The sequence below is a fragment of the Amblyomma americanum genome, chromosome 1 (assembly GCF_052857255.1).
Source record: "Amblyomma americanum isolate KBUSLIRL-KWMA chromosome 1, ASM5285725v1, whole genome shotgun sequence".
NCBI lineage: Eukaryota > Metazoa > Arthropoda > Arachnida > Ixodida > Ixodidae > Amblyomma > Amblyomma americanum.
The window spans coordinates 89479657-89502337 of NC_135497.1; the positions used below are offsets into that span (position 1 = coordinate 89479657).

Consider the following 22681-nt stretch of genomic DNA (forward strand, 5'->3'; position numbering starts at 1 on the left):
ATTTTCGGTTTCTGTTCTTGTAAATATCTGCCTGGTCAATAGAAACAGCATAATACTTCAAGTTCAGACGGTGAAGTATCTCAGAGTAATATACGTCTCTACTCAACCCGGGGGCCACACATTGAGCAAGTTTCTGCAAAAGGAGTTCGGGCCATTGGCATCCTACGCAGGCTTTGTAGTGCTAGGTCAGGCATGAGAAGGCATACACTTCTGATGATTTATTAAATGTACGTCCGCCCAATCTTGGAGTTCGGGTGTGTTTTATTCTCAGAAGCTCCTGCCTATAAACTTTGCCCTCTTGTGCTGTTCGAGCGTGAGGCGTTGTGCCTTTGTCTGGGGCTTCCAAAATATGTCACCAATGCTGTTCTGCACCTTGAGGCATGAATCCCATTGTTATCAGCTAGGTTTCACCTTGTAACTGTTAAATCATTTTTAAAATTGTGTGACTCACCTCTTCACGCTTCCAGGATAATATTTCTTAGTCAACCTTCCGCCTTTTTTAGTGCCGCCTGGTCTCGTTTTCATACTCCACAGATATGTTACGTGCAGTCCCTCCTTGATCCCATAAATATTCATTTCACAGATATCCGCCAAATGTATAACAACTCATCATCTGGCCAGATTGAATTCAATGACATTTTCCCATCGAATGCAAAGCTGAGGCCCTTCCCGCTTCTTCAGGGTCTGTTGCAGGACCACCTGAGGTCATTTCCTTCTCATGTTTTTATTGCTAACGATGCCTCGCAGGATCGCGAAAAGGCAGGTGTGGGAATTTTTTCACCTTCACTGGATTGGTCTTTTTATCTCAGCCTTCCTGACTTCACTCCAATTTTTCTGGCTGAATTATTAGCAGTAATCTTAGCCTTACGAAAATTAGAAACAACCCTTTCCCATGTCGCGGTTATGACAGACCCTGTCCATTTTCTCTTCATTATCCTTACACACCGAGTCTCGGGCATTACTCCTTTTTATGTTCCTGATTCCGCTCCATCTAAATTCGGTAAGGTTGCTTTGGGGACCAGGTCACATGGGCTTTCACTTAGATGATGTTGCAGATTCCCTAGCAGTAGCCTCTCCCTGCAGCCCAATTGTTGCTGTCCTGTCAACGAGTGCACATACAGCTGCGGTGAATTTTCGCAGCTACACAATATTTCAGGAATTTGCTGCCTCGCCCAGTTGAAAAAAACATCAGCCCGTTTCTAGTGTTTACACCAGACCGGATTTTCAGACACGGGTTCTGGTGTGACCCGGTGTAGTGTTTTCTGTTGTGACCGTGTCTGGTGTTCCGACCAGACCGGTTTTTCAGACACGGGTCCTGATGTGGTGTAGTGAGGTGTGTTTTAGTGTGTTCCGGTCCGGTGTTCTGTGCTGTGACCCGGTCATCTGATACCGGTTCTGGTGTGGTTTCATTTGGTGTTTCCTGGTGTGGTCGGTGTACCATTCGATTTGGTGTGGTTGGTGTACTGTACAATGTGTTTATAGAGATGCTGTGAGTTTGGACATACTATCGTGAGCAGAAACCAATGAGATCCCTGTGAGCACACGCAAAATGGTGTAAAACTGCAAGCACTCCTAATGTCGAGACAGGTGCACTAACATCCACCGATCTCGCTGTGCCAGTCTTGACGGCACGAGCATTTTATAAGTGGCACCTGTACACAGTTAGGCATAGTTTGGCACACACTCTCAGCGTCATAATTTTTTACGATTGTACGCTGGAGCATGCATGTAACCACATCAATTGTGTTCTTGCCGAAGATGAAGAACAAGCATGTATAGAAAGAAAAATGCTCACATTTGATCAAAAGCATCCTTAGCTTTATTGGTACACAAAATTGGCAGTACAGTCAAGCTAGAGGCCCCTTGCATCGTAGCATGAATCTTTTCAGAGAAAGTCGAAAATCTTGCATTTTACTGACAGCAGCTTGACTCTAGCTGTGTAGCCCAATACCTGAAGAAGAACAGAACAAAATCACAAATTTGTGTGAAGTACACTATACTAATCACAGCACAAAGGCAACTAGCAAATGTTGCCATTAAATTTAGCTAAGTGGTGCAAACATGTACTACACATACAATACGACTCGCAATGCCTCTGCAGTAAACCAAGTGAGTGTTCTGGTTTATAGTAAATCAATGCTACTCACATAAAGCACCCCACTTGCATTAAGTTGCTTGAAATCAGTTGCTGGATGAGCTAATATTTCAGTTTCATTCGCACAGTGTGACAATGCATACACGGAAAGACACCAAAAAACGCTTTGTGGTGCGTCCCCCTTGCCCTTGTTCATCACCATGCTGTGTGAATGAAAGTGTGAATTATTGCGTAGCGTTTTTTTGCATTCATAGCCAATTGCACATACTTACACCACAGCTGGGTACACCCGCTTCATAATCTGAATTCCTACCAAATATTTAGCATTGCATGTGGTATTGAGCATGACAGTCCTATTAATACAAAATCAAGCTTTCTTAGACAATGAACAGCACTCTAGCATCTCGGGTAATTTCATTCATTACCAGAATCAGAGATTCTAATACTTCGTAACTTAGAGAAATAAATTACCATGGAAATTCTACGCTGCAGAAAACAAAAACTTAAGAGGGATTAAAGCATTAGAGAAATGATTAGAAGATGCCCATAATGATGGGCACTAAAATGAGATAAGCTGCAGTTCCAGTAAAAACAAAAGATTTAATGTGAGTGCAATTCAGGGTGACAAAATCCATGTATGGAGACTTTTTATGCCAACAGGGTGCAGAACAGTAAAGCAATGGCTCGCTGCATCTATTTAGAAGACCATTCCTCTTCATTTCTTCCTATTTCGCAGGAAAGCATAAAAAGCAGACTAATGAAATTTATTTTAAGCTCAATGCCACATACAAAACGACAAGGCTGGAATTTTAACGATTCGAAAGGAATCTTTTCTCCCAATCAATTTCAATGAAAATTAAACAAGATGCTCTGAACCCTGCCACTTGTAAAACCACAACAGATGTGCAAACAAAACTGCCAGATTATTTTCTTGCTGAATGTGTTGAAACCAAAGCTGCCTGAGCACACATCAGTTTTGTTTAGGTATTATCTTGTTATACACATCCTGAGCATCTGGTGCAGTTCACTGCATGGTACCTGCAGACATTTGCACACATACAAAACCCACAGTAGATTCTGGGTACTGTGCACTATCCACTATGGTGCCTAGCACTCCCTGTCTTCCAGTGAGATGCACTTCTTTTGGTGCATCCACGCGCTAGGGTTCCAGTTACAAAAAATGTCCTAGTTGATTCCGAGTTAAGTGAATAACATAATTGCGCTTTTAGACTGACGTGGGAGAATACAGGGATGACACAAACACTGGTGTGCAAACTATCAACTGAGGTTTATTGTGGCGTGTGCACATATATAAGCTTAACATGTCAAAACATAAAAAATGCATTTTAACCAGCAAATTTGCTATCGTATCGTCAAGCATCACAAAGACTGTCTCAGCAGATCGGTTTATGATTGGTATCTCTTGTCCAAGAATTGCTTTTCCTGTTTGGTAAACAAAACTGAAACAATCCCTTCTTTTAGTGATTCCAAGCATTAGGCTTCCCACAGCTCCCTGGTTGTCTTATCTCTGGATTTGAGAACTGTAGTCTTTTGCAAGTGGGGTTCGCATCTATCGCATCTGGCGCAATGTGCCGGCAGATTTCCAGGTGACTTAATCTGCCGGAAATTGCGGTTATGTTCTTTGAGTCTTTCATTTAAACATCTGCCCGTCTGGCCCACATATGCTCGGCCGCAACATAGCAGTATCCTGTAAACCACTCCTACACAGCACTCAACGAACCGGTTTGTGTGCCTGATGCCACAAGACTTCTCTTCTCCAGGACTGGTTTCTTCGTTTACCTTCGCACACATTCCTATTAGTTTTCTTGGTGCGGAAAAAACTATTTGCACTTCATGCCTTCCAGCAACTTTTTTCAAATTGTGAGAAAGTGCATGAATGTACGATAGGAAAAAATTTGCCAAAGGGCATGAAGTGCAAGTAGTTTTTTCCGCACCAAGAAAACTGAAAGGAATGTGTGCGAAGGTAAATGAAGAAACCAGTCCTGGAGAACAGAAGTCTTGTGGCGTCAGGCACACAAACAGGTTTGTCGAGTGCTGTGAAGGAGTGGTTTACAAGATACCACTATTTTGCAGCCGAGCATATGTGGGCCAGACGGGCAGATGTTTAAATGAAAGACTCAGAGAGCATAACCGCAACTGCCGGCAGATTGAGTCACCTGGAAATCTGCAGGCATATTGCGCCGGATGCGACAGCTGCAAACCCCACTTCCAACAGACTACAGTTCTGCTGAAATCCAGAGATAAGACAACCAGGGAGCTGTGGGAAGCCTAATGCTTGGAATCAGGAAAAGAAGGGACATGTGTTAGTGACCCTTCAGTTTTGCTTACCAAACAGGAAAAGCAATTCTTGGACAAGATATACCAACAAAAACCGATCTGCTGGGACAAACTCTTTCTGATGCTTGACGATACGATAGCAAAGTTGCTGGTTCATTTGATATCTTAAACTTATATATGTGCGCACACCACACTAAACCTGTTGATAGTTTGTGCACCAGTGTTTGTGCCGTCCCTGTGTTCTCCCACGTCAGTGTAAAAGTGCAATTATGTTTGACAATTTTAACTCCCAACTAGCCCAATTTGAAACCCTCTTAAGAATAAGCTTAACCAGTTGATTGGTTCTAAGAAGGCATATCACTTGCAAGAGCCGCTTCTCACAGCAAGGCAGATAGCAATAATGGCTGCAGGACACTCTAGTGCAGCAAGGCTGAATGGTGGGCCAGTCGGTAAGTCATGTCAAAGAATAATTTTTACCAGCCGAAAAAAGACAGACAAGAGGAGAACCTATACACAGGAAGCAGTGTAGGTTCTCCTCTTGTCCATCTTCTTTTTCGGCTGGTAAAAATTGTTCTTCGACTGTAATGGAGGGCTTCAAAATAACTTAGAACAAGTGGGGTTCTTGAAGCTTTGCTGACATTGTATGGCAGACTGGCGCCTTTTCCAAAGTAGCAATGTTTACTGCCACACAAATACATGTAAGGCCGGCCTTTGCTAATACGGATTCCAATGTTGGGCCAATTGCCTGTACGGCTTTCAATATGTTTGAACACATGCTTTGAAGACCAGAATTGCGAACTATCTTCCATCAACTATGCCACACTCTATGTGACCGCTTACTGATACTTTAATATCTTTTTTCTTTAAACCTTATTGCTGATTCTTGTGTTACTGTCTGTTAATTTGTATCTTGCTTATAAATCCACTCCTGTAACAGTCCCAGTGGGACCAACAGTATAAATAAAATAAAAATAACACAAAATTCGCATGATCCCTCCCAACATGTATGAAACAAAGTATGGCATCCGCTTCGAGCCATCTCTACAAGGCCTCACTGGGCCATCCCTCCTAAGTGTAAAAAAGTGGTTAAGATTGTCATAATCAATGCCACAAACTATTTTTACAAAGCATGCAGCAAAACTAGCAAAAGATAGCTCAAGCACACCTGTTCTTGAGCAAAAAGTAGCCAAAAACTTTTTACATGTAAGCTGAAGTAGCCCAAGTTAGTATATGATTTGCAAAACTATATGCATAATAGCTCGACAAGAGAGCAGAGAAGGGAAAAGAGGGGTCATTACAGGCTACATGATGGACGCCAACAGTCACTTCCATCATGGCATCTGTCAGCTAGACAATAGGTCGGCTAGCATTCATTTCAAGCTTATTTTGTGCAAAATTTTCAGTGATGGCTACAAGTTATAATATGGAAACTTTTGTCATTAAGCAGAGACAACCAGAGGATTCATGAATGATGGCAAATGTGACAGCACCCACGAAAGCCTACACTGAATCAGCATCACTCAAGCCTCAGCAGTTAAAATCCAAGCTTCATGGCAATTGACTCCCAAGTACCACCAATCTTCTGTCTCCATTGCATGATACTAAAGTATTCATTAAAAGTTGTTCATTATGGGCAATTTCACTGCTCATGCACTGCCACATTGCACATAGAGCGTAGGCCTTTAAGCTTTTATCCTCACATCAGCTAATTGCACCCATCAATTAACCTCCTGTAAATGAACTTTCACATGAAAACAATATCTACAATTATCTGCTCACGTCTTATATGTTTGTCATTATCCTTTGTTTGGTGCTTTTATATTATAAACCACTAACAAACCTGAGTCGTAATTCTCACATACACTGATGGAGTGAGTATATGCCTCTGAGATAAAGCCAGCTAAAGCTGGCAATTACATCTCAGTGCATCGATTTTTCACTTCAGTCAATGCCTTGCGGAGAGAATTGTGAAACATCACTCCAGCGCAGAAAAACACACGAACAAAGAGAATAGACACCATGGTCACCGGACATATTTTTTGAGCGCTGGAATGATGTCTCATAATTCTTCCCAGAACAGACTATCCCTGCCCTCTATGCTTAGCCTTGTGGAGAACCTTTTCCTTGCCTTCCACTGTCACCTCCTGAGCACTTGCTACTGGAACTGCGTTGTGCAACTGCTCCTGTTGACCAGATGGTAGTGGCAGCCCTCTTGTGAAATTATGCATCCTTTGGGATTCCCTTCTTGGTGCCGTAAACTGCCTTCTCTACCTTGAATTCAGATACACCTACAGGAAAAAGAACACACGTATAAAAATTATTAGCCATATTCACAGCCAGGAATATGACATTAATTGCATTTGTGCACTTCACAATGGCAGTATGCTTTAACACCTGTTGAAGCAAGAAAGTAACAAATCATTTCGTTTATTACGAATGCAAAACATGCACCTTGGTGTTGATGGTGCCATGCAATAGCGGTGAGCTCTGATAGCAGTGTACAAAAGGCAACTGCATGCTTTCCCTTTAAGAATTTGTAACTTTAACTGCAGAATTATTGAAAAACAATGAACTTGATCCTTGAAAATCACAGATTAGTAAGTGGAGCAACAAATACTGAAAATAAAATAGGAGTACTACCAGTGTTTACATCAACATGCAGTGACTGCAAGAGCAATTTTCTAATTACAGTTCTTCCCCATACCCTTGTCAAGCAAGGCACTAATGCCAGTTGACCTGCAGTAAAGCCAATATGTCCTCAACACGCTGCTTAGCAAATTTCTTGTAGTCAAAACTGAACGAAATATTACTTAATATTTTTTGAGCTAGAAGTGCATGAGCTATTGATATAGTCTAAGGCAAACAACTTAGTGCCTCAGAACAGTTTTCAATGACGAGCCCGCACACGCTGTACTCGCGACTGTTTCCTTATACAAAGCAATACAGGAGTGCATGGCCTATGGTGTTCATGCTAAGAAATACAAAATATAAATAGAAACAAAACTGAAGTGCGAAGAAAAATGAGAGAAGTTCCGCCATTACACCTTATGTGACACTAGAGCGTACATGTGCATGAAGAAGTAGTAAAATGGTCATTTTGAAACTTTGCACAATCATCAAATTGTCACGACCAAAGTCAGTATGCCTTTTCTTCACACAAAAGGTTTCCAGCGGCTCCGGCACACATTAGTTACTTTTTAGTACAGTGCCTCTAAGTGACAGAAATTGGTCAAGGACCAAAAAATAGTAATAAGTGTGCATTGTGATTTTCACTTCCATGCTGCGTTACTTAACACAACCTCCCATCTTACCTACATGATTTGCTGCAGGAGCAGAAATCCGGCGTCTAACTCCATGAAGGCACAATGAAAGTGCAGTTCAGCGAGTTTGAATAAGCAAAAACATGATTTGAACACAATAGCTCAAGGAAATTTACAAGTGGTCCGTAACATTATGCTTGTAAAAAGACGATTTCAGGTGTCAATGCTTATCAAAGTTGCCTTCTGATCTCAGCTTTGGTGTGCTCATAAAGTGAGGGTGGGGTGCTCAGTTACAATGACCAATTGTCATGGCTGGCACCTTGTGCTACCCCACTTCAATGATGAAGGCTGTGACAAACTATCCTCCAAAATCTGACATCTGGCATAAAGGCTCAAAAACTAAAGCAAATAAAGGGCCACTGAGACCTGAAATTATTCCCTACTTGCACAGTTATGCACATCATAAAGAAAGCTAACAAACGGCACGAAGTTATACTGGTATTCTGGCCCCAGATGCTTGCTCATTTGAGCGACAGTATCCTAACTAAAGCAACCAAAAAGACATGACTGTTGAAGAAGGAACAATAAGGTCCCGTAAACGCTCATCAGCAATGAGAAAAACAAATTCTAACATCTCATAATAATACAAGTCAGCCAATGAGGCCACTGTGTCAGTCACCAACTAAGAGACCATATACAAAATATACACTGCAAATGCACAAACTCTACATGAGAGCAAAGCATGCCCTGATTTGTGAAACAAATTTGTGTCAATGTAAGATTCTTGGCAACAGTACGCATCCCCATTCATGGCATCTGCGAAGAAGGAAGAGGGCACCTATATGATGCTGTACACTTTAGAATTCTGCCTTTTAGTAAACTATATTTTTTCTAGTACCAGAAGGCAAAAATGAAAGGAAAGCTGCCAGCTGTCATGAGGCCTGCCACAAAAAAAAAGCACTGAAGCAAAGGGATGCACAAACAGAAAAGAAGGGATGCACTACGTGATGACACAACACAAAATAACACAGAAAAACAGGGCACAACCAATCAATGAAAAGAGAACAACAGAAAGAAGGCAAGCAGTACTTAACACTGCTACCTCTGCAAATTGAGAGCAGTGAAATGTGCAACTCCTAAAAAATTAGTTTCAAGGACTATAAACACCTAATTTTGGTCACATATCTTTTTTAATGCTGCATTAGACAAGTATATTCACTGAACTTGCACAGTGTCAACACCAGGCAAGTGAATTGGCAAAAAAAAAACATCAAAACTCACCAAGATAATAACTGAGGTAATGTTTTATGTTGAAGATTCACCTTTTTTTCATTTAGAACTTTCAGCTTTTTTGTGCACAGGCTATAATATAACAGATCCTGAAGTAGTTTGCAGTAGACGGTGCTTATTTTGTACTCAGATCTAGAGGCAGTAAAAATATTGCAACTACAGTGAGAGGCCGCAGAAAAAAAGCTTACAAGGGAAGCTGTAAGTGCAATTCATGTTTCATCTTTGAGGCGCATTCACAGCTGCACTATATAGCACTGTTGATATTCTTTTGGCCAAGTGAAATAAGACGCCTTTGCTGGAGCAGCCTCGGAAGAGCGCCATGTGACACTGGCATTACTGCAGAAGAATGACATGATTATCCTGCTATAATTGTCTATTAGGAGTGCCATGTGACCTGGGTACTAGAGAAAAAAGGATAAAAGCATTGTCCTCATGCTGTAATACCATCTCAAAATGCTGCCCTGTAGCCCATTACTTCATATTGGTGTTTTTTAAAGCCTGGCTGCATTGAAGGGGGCCTCTAGTGGCTCGAGAACAGGTGGGGAGGGAACTAGAGCAGGAGAGTGAGAAAGTGGCTGAGCTGAGGCTATGCCAGTGTGCTCGTTGCTGCGTAGCCTTGGACTCACCTCTGGACTCACTCGTGGTATGAGGGTGCGGGTTTCCCTTTTTCTTCCACCCTTTGTGTTGTGCTGTCAACTTTGCATTTTTTTCCATCTTGGCTTTAATAAGACGTGTTAATGATTCTTGTAAAAATCACCACGAAATTTTAGAAATGACAGAAGAAATGTTCTAACAACCATTAACAAAAAAAGAAAATTGGTTGCTTGCTTCGGATCCATACACTCCCTACATTCCAGTACGGGGAGTCTCAAATTATTCGTTAGTCTTGGTAGGTGTTCTGAGGCTTGCCGAGGCCCCCCTGAATTTAAGCACTGCTTCATACTGAGCATGAAAGTGGCACAATCTGATGGTGACCTATTGAGAAGAGACACACATCTTATTTTGAATAAGGGAACGCCAATACATGCCGTCAACGTTCTGGTCCAAAGCAGACATTGCAACACACTGATCTCAACATAGAGGTGAAAAAACAGATCTTAGAAAACTCAATACATACTTGTGCTCTGCAATGTACGCTGAAAGCGGCACAGACAAGAGCTGCCCCAAATCTGGACAGGCGAGACATCCTCTCTGATGAAGCTCTTTTCAGATTTCTTCACTACTGAACACCAGGCACTTCACCTGCATAACATAATTTCCCGCTGTGTATTTTTGCACCTACAATGCCTGGCACTTCCTAGTAATTATTTGTATTGCTGACATTTCACACAACCACAAGAAAATGTTTAAACAGCCAAACTTTAAATACATAACGCCACTTGCTCACACTAGTTTATCATGATGAGCTCTGCACTACACCGGTTATTCAAAAACACTTATTTTGAAACGGCTACGAGGCGCTCTTTTTCTAGCGCTACTTCGTCAAAATCTAGCTATGATTTTTATTCACGACCGCCAGCAACTAAAAGAACTTTACAGCTGCAGGCAACGTCACCAATGTTACACTGGTGATCGAGCAGCCAGCTTCCTTTTGGGGTATCACTGCGACGCGTCGCTCAATTCACTCAGTCGCTTGCATGCCTTGACGCGTCACCCCCCTCGCACCCTGAGCTTGACAGCTGGTGTAATCGGCTCGTAGAGGTGTGTTCTAATCTTAAGACGCCACATCATAAAGACGAACATACGCGTAGCGAATTACACAACGCGAAACAGACCGAGCGGCGTACGCTATCGGCAGTCCGCAACGGGCCGATAGTGGCGTCAAAAAACACGCGTGCAGGCAGCGCACGATCACGTCGCACGTCGAATAATAAACAGGAAGTCGGGCAACCACATTAACGAAATCCCGAAACACAGTCACACAGTTCGCTGCGACAGCGCCTTGCTGGGCAGTATCCAATTCGCACATTTACATTTAGGACTCTACGCGTGCCTGGCATTTAGCAAACGCATCTATGACAGACCTCGGCGCTCGCGTAGCAACGCATACACTGTGAACACTGACAGACCAGCATGTTGATGATTCGATGTGGAATGCACTTTGCTGCCGCGGAAACAACCAGCGAAACACGCGCAATGCCGAAGAGAAACGAACAGTACAGAACTGACAGAGCCTCGTCCCTTCCGTTTCTTCTCGCCTTTGTGCTCGCTCGTTTATTTCCGCGGTCGCAAATTGCACGCATTCCTGCGCTACACTATGGGTCTCACCTGGAAACGAACACTCGACGCCTTGCAGTAACCCCTTTCTTTTCTTGTTTTTCGGCTGCCACGGTTGAAGTCGAACGTGTTGTCAAGATGAAACGGCTCCATGCTTCTCGGCGTGGTCACTTATTTACAAAGTACGCGAACGGCTGCATTGCTGACACGCGGTGCAAGCTACGATATGCAGGAAACCCAAACGCAAGTTTGAAGCAACGATTTTGAACTCAAACACAAACTGCCCAGCACACGAGCAGCAGCACGGACCAAGGCACGGCTCGGCGTTTGGCCTAACCGGATATAGCACTGCAATGCAGAGAAAGAGAGAGGATAAACAGGAGGGTGTGTTGTTTCCTGCCACGTGACCCAGCAGCACCGCGCTGGATTTGAACGGCGTTGGGAAGCACGCTAGGCGCTGGCGCGGGGCTATTAGCGCTGCGCGTGTCATGCAAATAATTACTGCGAACTGCTACAAAATTGCAGTTAGACTGAGGCGCTTCGCGCCTCCGTGTTTTAGAATGACCATAATGAGCCCCTCAAAGGCACTCGATGTTGCATTGGCGCGTCATATTCAATCTTCAGATATTTCCTGACGCCGTGTAATTCACCGTGATATTCGACATATAATTATTTCTATATAATTAAATTATTATTCATTGGTGTGATGTAATTGCTTAAATATCTATTGTACAATTATGCTGAGCTGCTCATGATCCAAACAGCGAATTAATTCGCTTCTGTGGGCAGTGTTACATGCTCAAGAAACTCCATCTCTCTGATGTGCACGCTACCAACACCAACGCTCTGATGTGCACACCAACCCACCTTGGTGTGCAAATCACAACACACTAACACACTAGGATGTGTACACCAGCACACACCAAACCAGTCTGGTGTGCACATCAAAACACATTAACACACTAGGATGTGCACACCAGCACACACCAAACCAGTCTGGTGTAAACAGTAGAACACACTAAAACTGTCTCGTGTTCACGCCAGAAAACATCAGACCACACCAAAACATCCTGGTGTATTTTTCAACTGGGTCGGCTCTTACATCAACTCCCGAATATCAAATATCAGCATCTTCTGCATCCTTGGAGTAACAAAGAGTGGCGCTCGCGCAGACTAGAGGTCTCTTTCACGCGTTTGCATTGTCGCGTACCCCTTCTAAATTTCTACTTTCACAGATCTGGCCTGGCGACTTCCCCATTGTGCCCTTTTTGTGCCGAACCTGAGACAATAGATCACTTCCTGCTGTTCTGCCGCCGCTTCTCTCATTTGAGGAAGCGCCTTTTGCAAATTCCAGTTCATCAACTGGGCTTGCCTGTGTCCTCCGCGGTTGTTCTTTCCATTGACGCTTCTTTGCTTGGACGAAGCGATAGGTTTATTCCAGACAATGCTCGAATAAATAGAGAAACCAACAAGAACAAAAACAAACAAATGTCAAAACGTCAAAGCGATAGGAGTGTGCGTTCTGCCGTGCAAAATTTTCTTCAAGCAACGCAGCGACTTCCCTTCTAATTTCTTTTTCCCGCTATCAGTCAGCACGAAATTGAAACATTACAGGCATTGTATACTATTATGCGCACATTAAGCCATTGTCCCGTCTTCGATCTCCAAGTTAACAGGACCCCTTTCCTTACATCTTCCAATATATCAGACTACATACTATTACCACTCCTTTTCCCGTGAAAACTTTCCTGTATCCAGCAATTAACCGAAAGTGCCTTGGCCACTCCCCCGCAGTGGGTATGTGCCAGCAACGTCTGAGACCTCCCTTCCTTCCTTCCATCTCGAGCACCGTTGTCAGTGGGCATGGAGGCATCACCGCACCAATGGCCTCCCGCTGGTCTATGTTCTTTGTGCAGGTGAGTCAACTTCCTCGTGAATGTTTTAAATCTGATGACCTGTGTTTGGTTGTGCTTCCACGCCCAGAAGCAGTGCTGCAGCCCTTTAGCGTTTTTCTTTTGTTTATAAGTGGCGGTGTAGAGAGCAACCCTAGTCCGGGGAATGCGTCGCTCCCTGATATTTCCAAAGTCTGAATGACATACGTCGAAGGTCCATTCGCATAGAAGCATTTCAGGTTACGATGTCTAACGACTTATCCGAGTTCAAGCGAGACCAACAGGTGATTTTGCCGACATTAAAATGCGTCTAGAAGCTGTAGAAAACGTAACGGCTGGTTTTGAAAACTCGCGACGAGGTCTTTGCGATACACGCAAAACACTCAAATTTGTACAAAAGGAAACGTATGCTTTGCGTGATCGTTTAGATGATAGCGAGGACCGCTCACGGCGTGACAACCTTAACTTTTATGGATTTGATTATAGTTCTAATGAGACTAACGAGCAATGCGAAGAAAAAGTTAACCTTATCGCCGACACATTAGAACTCTCCTTAAGGAGTGACTGAATTGCTCGTGCGCGCAGAATTGCAAGATTCGACGAGAACAAAGCCAGGCCCGTGATAGTAAAATTCGCCGCACATAAAACCAAGGTGCAAGTGCACTCAAAGCGATCGTTGCTGAAGGAACAAGAAGTATCTATGAGGGATGATTTTTCTGCGGCGACACGTAAGGTGAGAAAGCCGCGAATTGACTATGCGGAGGAGTTTGATTTAAAAGTCAATTTAAGGCACAACAAACTTATTGCGAATGGCGAATGCTATGGTATAATGCGGAAACTGACCTAGTGTTTGAAATTGAACCTGATCTAAACAACGAGAACATTGAGTCTCCGCGCTCCCTTCGCTCTGGTCGTACTCTATCAGGCACTGGAACGTAGGGACTCTCCAGGGGTGGTGGTACTGCCATTGAGAACATCGGTCTGAGAGTGATTTCTGCCAATGTACGAAGCACTTGGTGAAAATAGATGACTTGAGCGCTTTGATAAATGAATGTACTGCTGATATCATTGCGTTATCAGAGACCTGGTTGTCTGATAAGGTGTCAGACAGTGAGCTACTTGTTTGTGAAAAGAATTACAAGATATTTCGATGTCACAGATATGAAAGGCGAGGCGGTGGTGTTTTACTTGCTGTCAACGAACAAACTGAATGCTTTCGTGTTGCTGTAATGACTAGTTTAGAAATTGTTTGGTGCTGTATAATTTCCCGTTTTATGAAAATTGTTACTGGTGTGTGCTATCGACCACCGTCAAGACCCATAAGTTTCTGTGAAGATTTGCACGACTGTCTCAATGCAATTTCTCTACACTTTCCGGGTGTGATCATTTTTCTACTAGGCGATTTCAACTTTGCAGAGATTGAGTGGAATCATGATAGCCCAGTCTTTGTTTCGACGTGTTCCAATTCGAACCGCTTCCTTCGCATATGTTCCGATTTCTGGTTATCGCAACTTATTGAGCTGCCCACACATGCCACTCCCACTGCGTCATGTTCTTTATCTTGTCCTGACATCATCACCAGACATCGTGTCCTCTATCACTCATTTGCCTGGGTTAAGCGATCACATGATAATCAACTTCAACCTCTCTCAACCTCCAGCACTGTCACGTAAACGGTTCAAATGCGCCATAGATTACAACATGGCTGACTTCTATGCTATTAATAATAATCTGTCTTTATTTCTAGATGAATTCTCGAGTGCTTATGTCGACCGCAGTGTTCATCGTAACTGGGAGATCCTCAAAACTAGAGTTTCTGACCTTGTGAAGGAATACATACCCACCAAAAGGTATATAGCAATACATAGTGCTGCGCCCTGGTACAACAGGTATCTTAATCAGCTTTCCTATAAGAAAAAAGGCTTTTTCGTATAGCTCGCTTCACGCACTCTGCTGTCAAATGGTCTGCGTATAAAGCCGCTGCAGTCGCTTACTCAAAGTCATTGAAATCAACCAAATTTACTTCCTTTAATCAGACTCTCCCAGCAATGCTAAACAATAACCCGAAACAGTTTTGGAACACACTGACAGGAAAACGAAATACCACCACACATCTATTTACCCAGGAAGGTGATCCAGTTCCTGACCGGCTGTGCGCATCGCTTCTCAATAGCGCTTTTATCAAAGCGTTCTCTAGCCCCAACGACACTTCCGCACTACCTTCACTCATAGAATATCACTTTTTACCAATGGGTCCCATTGTCATCTCATCACAAGTAATTCGCTGCATTATTAATCAGCTCAAAATGTCATCCTCTTGTGGCGCCGATTGCCTTAGTACTAAATTCTTGAAAAATACTGTAGAATATTCTTCCATTATACTACAGTGTATCTTTTCGCAGTCTTTAAACCATCACACCCTTCCTAATGACTGGCTCACCGACCAAGTAATCCCCGTGCACAAATCAGGGGAAACGCAAGATCCACGTAATTACCATCCCATCTCACTTACTGCCGTCCCATGTAAATTTCTAGAGCACATCATAATCCGTCATCTTGTTTCCTACAAACCAACCAGTTCTTTACTCCGAAACAGCATGGATTTCGCAAATTCTTCTCGTGTGAAACGCAGTTAATGATTTTCACTGAAGGCTTGCATGTTTCTTCCGACTCCGGACTCATTACAGATTGCTTATTCTTGGATTTTTCAAAAGCCTTTGATAAAGTCAGTCATTCTCTTTTAATTTTAAAGCTGAGCCAACTTAACATTGATCCGAATGTACTCGACTGGATTCGTGCCTTCCTTCGTAACCGTACTCAGTTCGTCTTCGCCACTAACCACGACTCATCACCAGCGCCAGTACATTCAGGTGTGTCCCAGGGGTCGGTACTTGGCCCGTTGTTATTTCTAATATACGTAAATGACATCTTTAAAGATTTCTTCTAACACGTCCTTGTTTGCTGACGACTGTGTAATTTAGAGTAATTAACAACACTGATGATATTGTTCAGCTACAGGCAGACTTAAACAAAACTTCTGAATGTTGCCAACTGTGGAAAATGGAATTAAACATATCTGAATGGAAATGCATGCGTGTAACCCGAAACCAGCAAACAACACAGGGCTATTTTATTACCAACACTCAGCTGAATCCAATATCGTCTTACAAGTATCTTGGCGTTAATGTGTGTTATAATCTTTCTTGGAATGCTCATATCAAGTTCATCACTTCAAAGTCTAATCGCGTGCTAGGGTACGTCCGCAGAATTTTTTCTTCCTCTTTACCTTCATTGAAAATGCTACTATACACTACACTCATTCTTCCGCAGCTAGAGTACGCATGCTCGCTTTGGGACCCCGGCACCATAACATTAATAAAATAACTAGAGGCCGTGCAGAATCGAAGTGTCCGTTTCATCATTGGAAATTGTCATCGCACCGCCAGTGTAACAGAAATGAAATCTAATCTTAAACTTCCCTTACTCTCCACTCGCCGTAAACTTTCACACATTTGCCTTTTTCATAAAATTTACTACCACAATCCTTACCTTAAAGCCATCTGTGTAAAGGCACCATCTTTCATCTCACCTTGCGTAGACCACAATCAAAAAGTAGCTGTTCCGCACTGCAGCACGGTGACCTGCTCTAATTCCTTTCTCCCTAAAACATGTCGTGACTGGAATAATCTTTCACCCACAGCCACTTGTATTAGCGACCCCTCGCGTTTTGGAAGCAGATTACTCGCACTGTTAGAATCAGACCAATTGTGATATATTATTTAGCAATATTTACGTTTGGAGACGCCAACATGCCAAGAATATTAAAGCCACTGGGAATCATCAATCTACCGAGGCTTCAAAGGGCCGTCGATGTGGTTGCAGCGCTACGAGTGCAGGTGGTGGTGTCTACAAAGGTCCTCCCCCCCCCCCCCCCCCCCTGCTGTTTAAGGGGTGAAACGGCTCCCCGCTGTCTGAGAACGGCTTTGGGTGAACCTGTCTTTTGTTCTCAACGCCGGACCCACCCGGGACATTTTTCTCCCGGAGGGGACGACGGGGGAGCCGGCGAGCGACGGAACTGTAAATGAGCCGTGACAAATGCGGCCGTGTTTGACTAAGACAACGTCTCGGGAATCCTCGTGCTTCGAAAACAACTTCGACTTAGACTGTGCTTTCCCACACCCATACGTGAAAGCTTCTGCGAACTGCGGTGGGATCCATTCGCCCCCACGCTACCGCTGTGAAGTGCAGGTGACTGACCTTCGACGCTCTCAATGGGACCCCCTTCGGGCTATTCATCACTGAAGCCTGGACAGCGCGGACACTAATCTGACAGAAGTGGCAAGAGTGTGTGGCTGGGGGCGGACCCGGAAGACTGGACACGTGATCTACATCACAGTGATTCGACGCATTTTTAATGAACTAGATTCCCCAACTAGGGACCTAGGGACAGCGGACCCTATTTAAGCAGCGATCTGGCGTGTGTTCGCCAGCTCCCGATTCACTCTTTCAATCTTTGTATAAATGTAAATAAACCCTTCAGTCTCTTCTTCACCTCGAAGACCCTCTCATCTCTTCGTCACCCCCACCACAGCAGCCTCCCGATCCGGAACCCGGGGACACCGACCTTGGCGAGAGACGGCACAGGCGAACCAGGGGCCCGCATCTAACAACTGGTGGCAGCGGTGGGATCGAAGCGCAATCCCCCAACACCGGTGGCCTGCTACGGGAGAGAAGCCCCGCATCTAACACAATATAGAGATTATAATTAAGGTTTTATTTTTGTAATCCTTTTATTTACTTCCGTACTTTTGTTCTAAATGTTTTGGTCTCTGCCTTTAGCATTTTTCGATATTGTTCGCATATGTGGCGCTTTTTTATCTATGTATTGTTTTTCACTGCCCCACCCCTTCTTTAATGCGAAAGCACTGAGGGTAAAATAAATGAAATAAATGAAATGAAAATAAAACATTTTCTTCGATATGAGCCAACAGGAAAATAAGATCAAACGCACGAGATACTCACGTCGGTGCGCTAAGAATTGAGTTTTTATATCTCCTGAAGCACAACCTCCTGAAGCACCAGCGACGGCGCCGCTAGAAAGAGTTGCAGTGGCGCTATCTGGCGGCTGCTACGCCAAAGAGCACGCCCGCGCCCTCCCGTTCGCGCCGCTATGACAGTATTCTAGTTCGCCATAACCTCAATCATGGCGGCCGGTTGGCCGGCTGGCTGGCTGGATGGATGGATAAGGCTGGACCCTTTAAATCGGGCGGTGGTTCAAGCCACCCAGCCATGACTTGTGAAATTTTACTCTTGTCTTGATTTTAGCCACCAATCAGATAACCTTCGCTTGGTTACTTCTATCCGCCTAAAATCTAATTTTCCTTCACTATCCTTAGACCCCAATACTTTAAATAAATCAGCCCCGCTGCTTGCCCCAGCAGGGTGAAGCCCTTTAGAGAGAAGTATCAAGTGTTCAGCCGTTTCCTCCTCCTCTCTGCATGCAATGCACAACGTTTCTATCTCGCGGTACCTGACTATATATGTCTTAATCCGCAAAAGGCCCGTCCTGGCCTCAAACAACAAAGAGCTTCCCCTACAATTATCATAGATATTTCCTTTGGCAACTTCCTGCTTAAAGATCCTGTATGTTCCCAGTGCCGATTTCGTCAGCATCCCTGTTTTTCACAGAGCTCTCTCTCTGTTTATTTAACCTTTTTTAAACCAATAATTGCTGATTTGCACCCCTACAGCTGTCCAGATATGTGCTTGTCAATTTGATAGTTAGCTTTCTCCTTTGCGTGTCAACATTCCTTATATACAGTATCTAAAAACATTCCTAGCCCAGTGCTTTTCCCTCATTTTTCTCAATCGCTCCTCGAATGCTATCTTACTGCTGGCTTCTCTGCTTTCGAATGACGCCCATCTTATATCCCCCTGCACCCCCTGATTTGGTGTACTGCCATGTGCTCCCAAAGCTAGCCTCCCTACGCCACGTTGTTTAATTTCTAACCTTGGTTGAACGTCTGGTCTCATGCACAGGACCGCATTACCGAAAGTCAGGATAGGCACCATCACCCATTTCCAGATCCCTTTTACCACTTCATACCTATTGTAATTCCACTGTGCCCCATTTTTCATGACAGCTGCCTTCCTACTAGCTTTATTCATTACATACTTTTCATGCTCTGTCAGATACTCAGCACCGTTATTTATCCACACCTCAAGATACTTGTACTCAACCACTCTTCTAGCGTGGAGTCCTGTATTCTATGCTCGCCGACCTCATCATTAAATATCATGACTGCAGACTTTTCCTTACTAAACTTGAAACCTAATCTATCTCCCTCTGTGCCACATATGTCTATCAACTTCTGTAAATCATCCTTGTTGTCAGCCATTAGCACTATATCACCGGCGTATATTAGTCCCGGTAATGACTGTTTAATCCATTCTCCTTGCGTGAAAAAAGAAAGGTTGAAGCCTAGTCCGCTCCTTTCTAGCTTGGTCTGCAACCCTTGCAGGTGCAACATGAACAACAAAGGAGAATGAGGACATCCTTGCCTAAGCCCCCGCTGTCGGTCTACAGGCTCTGATACTCTTAGTACTTTTCCGCGACGCCTTCAGGCGCTTATTGGCGTGAGCCCCCGCGCTCCGGCGAAGGCAGACGTGCCGTGCGTCAGCTTGTGGGCTGAGCCGAGAGAAGCTGAGAAATGAATGCTGTCAGCCAAAGCGGTATCTAATCGCGCAGAATGTGTTCTCGCGTTTGCAGCGGCCCAAGCGGCAGACAAAAGCAGTTTTGAGTCATCGTATGGAACAATTGCAGTGCCACCTTCGCAGCGCAGGTTTCCCATTGCTCGCTGGTCTTCGTGTTTCCTGCTTGTTTTCGTGCAGTGAACAGAAAATACCGGAGAAATCGCATGTGCAGTGTGCCACGGTGCACGAACACGGCCGTTCACAGCGAATTAAGCCTGTATTCATTTCCGTAGGACCGCAATTGAAGAAGGAATCGATATTACGCTCGTGTCTGCGCGAGTGTATCAAAACAGGTACCTATGCAAGACAACGACAACCAGTCCCGGAAGGCATAAAGAAAGTGGCCCCGAAGGCGAGGGCAAACACACATACGGAGGACCTCAGCCAGCGCTCCCGCCATGAATCGAACTCCCGCGCGAGTGGCTCCGTACCTTCCGTTACGTGCGCTTTCTTTAAAGCGAGGGTTCCGCCCCCTTCAGTCACTTTTGCGCATGCCCCTGATATCTGTTTTCTATGCGCCACATGATGAGCGCGCGCTGGCCGGGCGGCCTACTGGAGTTAGAAGAGGAGTGTAAAAAAGACTAAAAAATGCATTTATTGTTGCGATCTCGAGCAACGTGAGGTTGTACACGATGGAAACACGATTCTCCTGACAAGTCGAATCCGGGTTCGTTGCCCATAGGTGTCACGCGTTTAGATATTGTGTTCTCGACGGGATTTCAGACACGGTTGCGTGGCTTCGTTAGACCGATGAAAGTCCTCCGGTAGCAGCCGAAGCAGGGCCGCTGGACGAAATAAACGCCGCGTCCTAAGCACCGCTGCTCTCCGTTGTCCAGTCGAGTCGTGACGACGGGATGTCTCTTTCGAAGCCATGTGACCTCTTGCATTTTCCATTGCACGTCAGTGTAGTGCGCGTGAAGCACCTCCAGGAGCGGCAGTTCGGCCTGCATGAACCTGAGAAAAAAAAAATGCATGTAGGTAAATTACGAATTTCTGACATTCTACGCTGCACAGGAGAACGAGGAAAATAAAGAAAGAGGTTTATGATGGGCATAAGTCGACTCACTCATTTATACTCATTTCGCCTCACTCTCACACTGACAGACGTGAATGATACGTGAGGGAGCGGAGGACGTGTACTGAGTGGGTACGGGTAACGAGTGGTTGCGCTGTTGAAGAGTGGTGCGTTTCCTGATCTGATGTCCAGAGATGGTGTGTTCCCGGATGAACTGAAAAGTAGCTCGTGCCTGCCCCGTATATAAAGGAGGCAATAGAAGTGAAACCACGAATTACCGGCTTGACGCCGTACTATATGTGTTTTACAAGGTGTTCGAGCAAAATGTTAACAGGAGGTCGGAAAATTTTTTTTTATCGTTTATAAAGTCATTAACGCCTCTAAATATGGCTTTTGCAAGATCAATCGTCGGAGCATGTTCTATTAGCAGATACGGATAAGATAATGTTACTGATAACATCGAATAATGGGCAAACACTCGTGGTCGGTTCTTGGACGTTTGAATATTATCAACTTTGAGTAGCATGCAATTCTTTTGCTTATGCTGAACATTCTCGAAATACGTGAAATTGCATTGAACCAGCTGAGAATTATTTGAGTAACGTGTTACAGATCTGACCATGTAGGCTGATCACACGAATGTTTTCTCGAATATTTGCAGACTTGTAGTCGGATAAAACTCAAGAAAGAGTAGGCAAATGCCCCTCAAAGACTGCCATCCAGCCAATGGCGTCGACCGATTTTCATGACCCGCGGTTTAAGTTACTGTTATGCGCCTTCATCTGCCACCTCCTGTGATTTTACGCCAGCAGGTCCAAAGAGATCGGTCAAAGCGGCGAAGGGGCGAATAGGCCGTCGCTATTGGCTGGATGGCCCCATTTGAGGGACATTTGCCGCTTTTTTCTTGGGCTGTATCCGACTATTAATTGAGACTATTATGAATGCTAAAATAGTAAAGTAATACGCTTGAATGCAAGCAAACAAATTTATTTTAAAATTGAAAAAAAAACATTTAAATTACATTGAGACCATTTACTGCTCCAGTTCATTGCACGTTTAAACTCAAGTATACCAAAAACAAAACTGCAATAGGTAACAATTCAGAAATTGCTTGCCGTCTGTTGCTGGTTCAAAGTACATTTACACCCACCAGAGCGCAGCCATACGGCTACAAAGGAATGCTATACAGTGTGATGACCCCCATAATGCGCAGGTCCACACGGGACGGAGAGGCAAAGAGACACCGTATGGCTCAGTTTAAACAAACAGGTATATTCAATAATTACACATGATTAAGGTTATACATCAGAGGCTGCGGCGTCCGAGCTTACGTGCCGACGACTTCATGGGGGCGATGGAGTGGCTCCGGAGTTGGGCTCGAGCGGTTGCTGGCAGAAGCTGCACGCCGTCGGGCTTCGGCGCTGAAGGCCCTCTTCGCTAACGATGTCGTCCTGAGTGTATGCAGTAGAATTTCAATAGTCGTCCGTTTCTTCGAGGATGGTTCACAAACCCTTCCTCTAGTGTCGTTCGGCTTGGAAGATGAACAGGAGGCGAGCTTGTAGATGATGACAGCAGAGCATAATTTTACAACAGAACAAACTTTGCACTACTTTACTCATCGACCGGGCAGGTTAGTGCCTAAGTAGCATCACATTACATGCTAAGCATGGAGCCCCAGCTCAGACTGGACTGCATCCGTTTACATGTGCTTTTAAGCACTTGATTAACAAAGGACTAAGGGCGGTCATTTCCAGTGGCCCGCCCAAAGCATCAATTCTCCAATCCAAAATAACATGCGAGATGGGGACCACCCCTTGGGTTGGGCTTAGCCTCGAACCCAGAGTCTGTTAACAATACAAAC

General features: G+C 44.4%; 1 long non-coding RNA gene and 1 pseudogene across 2 annotated transcripts in view; one reads left to right on the forward strand and one right to left on the reverse strand.

Moving 5' to 3' along the window:
- LOC144110781 (protein O-mannosyl-transferase Tmtc3-like) overlaps positions 1-22681 on the forward strand; it is a 242636-nt pseudogene that overhangs the window by 123870 nt on the left and 96085 nt on the right. The window lies entirely within an intron of this gene.
- LOC144113200 (uncharacterized) lies at positions 1797-11510 on the reverse strand. The gene is made up of 4 exons (XR_013310689.1): positions 11212-11510; positions 10061-10185; positions 6522-6681; positions 1797-1951 (listed from the first exon to the last, which is right to left on the reverse strand). It is a non-coding gene; the product is annotated as an uncharacterized LOC144113200 (long non-coding RNA).